Raw genomic sequence first — 6,871 nt, forward strand, 5'->3', positions numbered from 1 at the left:
TCCCGTCCAAAATATATCTAACCCTTGCCAATATCGATATATTCTTTGCTATTTTGTGCTGAACATATCTGATATGAGATTTCCAGGAGAATTTGTCATCAACTATGACACCTAGAAATTTAATTTCATATACTCGTTCTATATTAGCTCCCCCAATTTTCAATCGAAGTTCGTTATCTAGTCTACGATTCCCAAATACCATAAATTTAGTTTTATCCAAAATCAGAGATACTATATTACTGTCACACCATTTCTTTATCTTCTCAAGTTCCTGTGTAACCCGTCCAGAGAGTTGCTGTAGGTTTTCACCCGATGCCCATATGGTAGTGTCGTCAGCAAATAAAACCACTTTCACTAAATCGGAAACCTTGCATATATCGTTAATGTATAATATAAATAATTTAGGTCCCAATACTGAACCCTGAGGCACTCCACATACAATGCCCAGCTCACTCGATTGATATTCACCCAACTTCACAAATTGACGCCTCTGTGTCAAATAACTTCTAATCCAATTCAAAACCATTCCTCTGATCCCATTCAGCTGCTTAATCAAAATGATATTGTTAAAATGGCGTATGTCCGTAGATTCATGAGTGTCTTTTGATAAATGTGCAGAAACATGAACCGTTCTACATCAGCTGAGACAGTTAAACCCACTGTCATGACTGTCTTGATATGCAGAACCGACTGAACTCTGACGAATAGGTTTGTTAGTGTTATTCTGGAGCTTCCCACCAGACTGAAAATGCAGCAGGAACAACAGAGAAGCAGAGTAGTTTGTTCTCCTCTGGGACAAGCTTATGCTCCCTGAGATTATAACTTTCACCTGCTGGGGGATTTGTCACTGATCCCTCATGCAGTAGGGAGCAGGCAAGCTATTTAGTGACGCTCCCTCAGGGAAGCATAATACAAAAGGACAATACAGCAGATTGGGAACATTTTCTTTTGCAGAGAGGAAAATAACAACTGCTCGCATCAGTGGTACTCCCACTCAGTCAATCTGAAACACTCTCACATGCACTTGTACTGTCTTGTGTTTCAAACACACAGACACTGTTGCTCCACACTGTTCGGCGACACACTGGGGTTGTCAAACTCGGAGATGCCAATCACTCCTCTTCCACTCACCCTGCTACTCAGCACTCTTATTTCCTTCCAAAGCCCCTACTGTTTGCTCTCCTGCTGCTCCATAACTAGCACCTGATTAGGAGTGTTATTAAACCCTGTAACTTCAGCACATTCACATCCTGCAGAGACTCCTGGAAAGACCTCGTTATCTCCCCATCAGCTCTGCTAGCGGCTCTCTGTCTGGCAACTGGACACTGTCCTATCATCCTTCTACCAATTTAAAGGCCAGCACCATTCTGGAAAATGCCAGCAGACTTCCAAAGTTGCACAGCTCTTTTCTCCTGGCCTCAGCAAAACAAAAGAGAAACTGGCAGATTTCATGAAACATGTAGGTATAAAGCCGCCTCCTGGCAAACGCTGCAGAAATCAAGGCCGTAGGCTGCCTCGGAGAGACACACAGCTCTTTAGGAAGTGTGTTGCTTTATACAAGTAAATCGTGGGGGTAATTAAAGGATTGACAGTTTTTAATAACTACATTGCTAAAGAATTGCCTTCAGCAATCTCAAAATAACCTGAATATCAACCTATTAAGATGAGATAAGTAAATTTATCAAGTTGCTGTAACAGTAACAACTAATGTAGTGCCAAATTTTGAAGAACAGCACATGTTGCCTAACTTTGCTCAGTTCAAGATTAAGTCAAATATGCCACAGGAATTTGTCAGCACTATAAATAGTTTTGTTTGTTTTGTTTTTTTGTTTTTTGCCAGGATCATCCATGTATTTAATTTACATACTTTGGTTATAGATGAAATGTCTAGCAGGAGTAAAGAAAACAAATGGCCTACACTGCTACAGGCGTGAACCAGATAAAGTCAGTCAGAAGACAACAATACACGTTGAGTTAGGAGTTATGAATCAAAACTGGTAACATTTTATTTTACAGGACTGCTGTTTTCTAATTATTTACAGGAAATTTTCTGATTTAAAAAAACCTATGTAATTATAGGGAAAAGATTAAATGTCCTTGTGGGGGAAAACTGTACAAACCCAAGTAAAAATCCATTTATAACTGGGCACCTTATGCTCAATGCATGCTGAAATGTATGCTTAACTGGAGATATATTTAATATTTTTGCATTTGTAGCTGACCTCATGTGAATTGACTAAAAGCACAGTTAAACAATGTCTCCGTTTCCCCGGTATTAACACCAAATTACATAGTTCTTTTTCGAAATTAGGAGGAAATTACAAACATGTACATTTAAGCATTAAAGAAAAATCACAGTGTTTTGTAAATGGCTGTATAATGGCACTATTATGCACTATTTGTTAGTTTCATTGAGTCAGTTTTGACACAAACAATCATTAAAATCTGTAGAAACATCTTTGAGATACTGTGCTGACTTACAAACAAACCAAAATCATAACCTCCTTGGCAAAGGTAATAAGGTTGCTGTAATTCCTCCACCCCAGTCAAACAACATCAGCCATGCTTAAATCAAAGTGGCCTCCAGCTATTATATTATGTTCTGTTTGTGCATGTGTATTTTCTCGTGTCACTGCAGCCCAAACACTTGCTTGTACTTTTCCCAGGCCACATAATCTCCATGTCTCTGCTCATTCCACGTCCTAACTACGCTGCAATCAAACCTGTCAATCACATTTTAGGCTCTAAACACCTCGCGAGTCTCAAATCAGACACCGCTCTGGCTTTCCCTCAGGCTCTAGCCCCATCTGTCCATCATGCTGTGGCTGATCTTTAAACACGCTCATCATCAGCTCAAACAAGTCAACAAGCTGCAGGAAATAGCTCAAAATAATGTGACCTTCACAGGGTCAGGGGAGTTTTTTTTTCAGTGTTTGCTCGTTATTCTTGTTTATTGTATGTTTATCATGTATGCATTTTGTGATTAGTTATGTCAGTGTCCTCATCTGTCCATTAGCCATGCGAGCTGGTTGGCTGATCTACCACTTTGGTCCAGACTGACTGAAATAGCTCAACAACTGCTGAATGGATTGCAATGAAACCTTGTGCAGAAATTGATGCCGCCCAAAGGATGGAGTCAGTAGACAGGGATCAGGGTTGAACACCGTAAATATCAGCACTAAATTAAACCATAAAAGACCATATAATAAGTAAGCACAGGACTGCAGCTCCACTGTCGGTTACCTGTAACATTGTTAGTGTGTGTTAATATCAAGTTTCTCTCCCAGATGATGTGTGAGCAGCTGACAGGCAGATGACGACCTCCGGTCTGGCTGTGATTGCAGCATCTTGGACATGATGTTCAATCTCAGCTCTCCACCAGACCGCACATAAAACGCCTCGCCCTCAGACACTTTTACGTTGCCTCATTCTCACCGTGCTTAGATTTACCTACAGGCTGACAGCTCTATGAGGTGCCTCGCTGATCAACAGTTTTACTGGTGAATATATTAGCAGATTTTGAAAAAGCAAAAATTGCATTTGGCTTACTTTATGTTGTTCTTGTTATCCATATTAGCTTAAATTGAGAGTGAAAGTTAATTTTAGACCCTGAAAAACACATTTGGTCCATTTATTTTATGCCAACATGGACAAGAAGTCCTTAAAATGCTCAGAAAAATGTATATTTTAATGTCGACCCTATAGTGAGATTATTTTGTCAACCTTTTTCAAACTGTTTAATATAAATTGGGTGGTGGAGCGGGTCTGCTGTGATCTGTTTATGGTTGGAGATTTAATCCCTGGCTCCTCCTGTCCATATATCCTTAAGTGAAAGCACACTCTGTGTGTAGACAAAAAAAAACTCTTTGAACAAATGCATCTTTTAGATGGATATAATGTAAAAAATAATTGTTGGAAAGGCAAGTGATCAAAAAATGTAATCTGGTGTTTGACAGTTACTCAGGGGTTTGTCGGAGACACTGGCCAACAGTCAAGTTACTTCATTTATACCCGTGGGAAAATTTGGTTTGCAGTACAAGAGCGACGTCCATGGTAACACACATCCAACCAAATACAACAATCTAATCACCAACATACAACAAAAGTGCATAGCGCTCCATATTCACATCATCACTATGCAAATAATGAAACATTAAAAAAAATATATCATTTTTATTTGTGCACCATCCCCATGACTTATTCGTGCCACTAATAGCTGTTGGGACTAAACTATTTCTATGCCGGTTTGTTCTACACTCTGAGACTACAAAATGTCATCCAGGGGGGAGAAGCGGAAACCCGTTGTACAAGGGGTGTGTCATTAGTCAAACTAGAGCCAGATACCGGCTGTACCTGTCTAGTATACAGGGTTGCTAGGCCAGGTTACAGCTCCCCAACAGAGTGAGCTAATAAAACCTTTGCTAGCTTCTATAATTGCTGGCTTTTGGAACAAACACTTTGAAATCTACTTCTGAGGACTTTGGCGATGCCTGGCACCACAAATTGTTTCACTACAGAGGCTAAATACGGTTCATTCTTGAGCCTAAAATCACAATGTTGAACTGGCTTCATGGTTATAGCATTTATGTCTGAGTCGTTACCCTTTCAGGTGTGTTTGAAATGTTTACATCAGATATTAGTTGTCAAAGGGCTACTAGACAGCTACAAATAGTGGTTCTGCCCCTTTAAAACCTTCACTGGCCAAAGGAGGTGATCTACCTTCTTAATCCTCAGACTTAGATTTAGTCTGTAGTTGAGATCCCTCTTCTCTGGTTTCCAGGTGACTTGGCTGGCCTCTGTTTTGGCTGATTCACACTGTGCCACCATTTCTCTTTTGGTTCAGGCTTCTGTAGCATTTTTGACTCTGTGTAAAATCACAGTCCAACTGCTATGACCTCTCTGAGCTTAAAAAAAGTTTTCTCTTCTAGGTGGCACCTGCAGGGCAGAGAGCCAGGGGCAACCAGCTGGGCACTGAATGGAGAGAGGGCAGAGCAGAGGGATGCATCCAGACACCTCCAGGTGAACACTCAGTGTGTTCTTCTAGTAGCTTCTTCACAGCATGTATGCATCTTAGTCTCATGTGTGCTCATGTTACATCATTGTAAAGCCTCTCAGTCTTCTGGGCCTTCATTAAATATGTGAGAGGATAAAGACTGGGCTGATGTCATTAGCCCCTGGCTTTAAAACCAGACCATCACAAAGACCACACAAATGTCTCCATTTTAAAATTAGGGATGTGTTGATCAGCTATCAATTAATGCCAGCAGATTCTTTTTTTATGCATTTATACTACAACATTAACAATTTTTATAACCTTTATATTTAGAGTGTGAGATCACTGACTTCAGCAGCAAACCCAGTGTGAAAGAAAGTCACTTTTGGCTTTTCCCGTTTAGGGGTCACCACAGTGTGAATGTGTCCTTTTTACATGTGAAAAACTCGCGTATGTTTATGGTGTAACTTTTCATGTGAAAACATGAATTTCAGTTTTTTTTTTTTTTTTGTTTGCAGTTTTAGTCACTAGCTATAGAATCTTGCACATTTTTAACAGGTTATCACATTAAATTATGGCACTTTTAGCATATAAATACATGTTAACAGTGGGGTTTAACTGGATTTCCTAACATTTTTTTATTTATATTTTCAGGAGGATTGATTAAAAACCATTATGTCCATCAGTAGTGTCACAGTACTCTTTGAAGGTCGTGATTAAGACAATGATGCATTTGATTAACTCTCATTTGATGCATTTATTACTTTGTACTATTATGATGATGATCATTTTGTTTGGGTTGTTTGGTTTTTCTGATGTAAACTGAGTGCTCAGTGTGTTCTCTGAGTCATAATCAGATTCAATTAAAGAGTAGATGTATGAATAAATAACCCTCCATCCATCCATGAGGTTTATTAGTTTATTCTATAGAGCACGTGTCAAACTCGAGGCCCACGGGCCACATCCGGCCCAGCGCACAATTACATCCGGCCCACAAGATCATTTTATATCAAGAATCTGTTGATGTATACAACCCTAATTTCAAGTCAAAGCTATCCCCTAACAATGGCCAAGAGAAAAGTTGATTCTGAAAACAGCTTTTCAAAACCGGTGGGAGGCTGAGTATATGTTTACTGACATTGTCGTTAAACCCGTGTGTCTAATTTGTGGAGCTAATGTGGCTGTAATTAAGGAATATAACCTAAAATGGCATTACGAGACAAAACATCGGGACAAGCTGAAAAACGTGAATGAAGAGCAGAAGCTACAGAAGGTAGAGGAGTTGGAGAGGAATCTGACATCACAGCAGACGTTTTCACCAAAGTGAAATCAGTTTTATTGAGGAGAAAATCAGCCTGGACATTTACCGAGGGAGAGTTTCTGAAGAGCTGCATGATGAAAGTGTGAGACGTCTGGTGTCCAGACAAAAAGTAGGTGTTTGTAAATGTAAGCCTTAGCAGAAATATGGCTGCTGATTTGAAGTTCAGGTTTATTTATTTTGGAATAATGTTGTATCCTGTCTGTTTCAATTCATATTTATGTTCAAAAAATGTTTAGTTTTAGTCTGTTGAATAAATGTTTATCCTGTTCGGCCCACGACCTAAAGTGTGCTTTGAGTTTTGGCCCCCAGTGCGATTGAGTTTGACACCCCTGCTATAGAGGGTCATGGGACCTTTTTGTAGCTGTTATCAGGAAGGAGATATAAGCAAACAAAAGCAAAGGTTCAATTAGAAGGTAATATTGTTACGGAGCAAACAAGGCTTCATATTGAATCATTATGTTGGCAGAAATAACACAAGCAGTATTTCAATAAGCCATTCCCTGGATCAGTTCTCATTATCTGGCCTTCTCCTCCACAGACACGGCATGAGAGTGTCT

The 6,871-nt window shown here is 39.7% G+C and overlaps 1 protein-coding gene and 1 long non-coding RNA gene across 3 annotated transcripts in view; one reads left to right on the plus strand and one right to left on the minus strand.

Annotated features, from left to right (window-relative positions):
* Positions 1-5,982, plus strand: part of LOC109969689 (uncharacterized) — a 35,080-nt gene extending 29,098 nt beyond the window's left edge. Inside the window, exon 3 of the long non-coding RNA XR_002276292.1 lies at positions 4,929-5,982. This is a non-coding gene — a long non-coding RNA (uncharacterized LOC109969689). The remainder of the gene's footprint in view (positions 1-4,928) is intronic.
* The window catches only part of lhfpl3 (LHFPL tetraspan subfamily member 3), a 39,773-nt gene that overhangs the window by 26,789 nt on the left and 6,113 nt on the right, over positions 1-6,871 (minus strand). The gene's annotated exons all lie outside the window — the stretch shown is intronic.

Source organism: Monopterus albus, unplaced genomic scaffold (genome assembly GCF_001952655.1).
Source record: "Monopterus albus unplaced genomic scaffold, M_albus_1.0 scaffold178.1, whole genome shotgun sequence".
In the NCBI taxonomy this organism is placed as follows: Eukaryota; Metazoa; Chordata; class Actinopteri; order Synbranchiformes; family Synbranchidae; genus Monopterus; species Monopterus albus.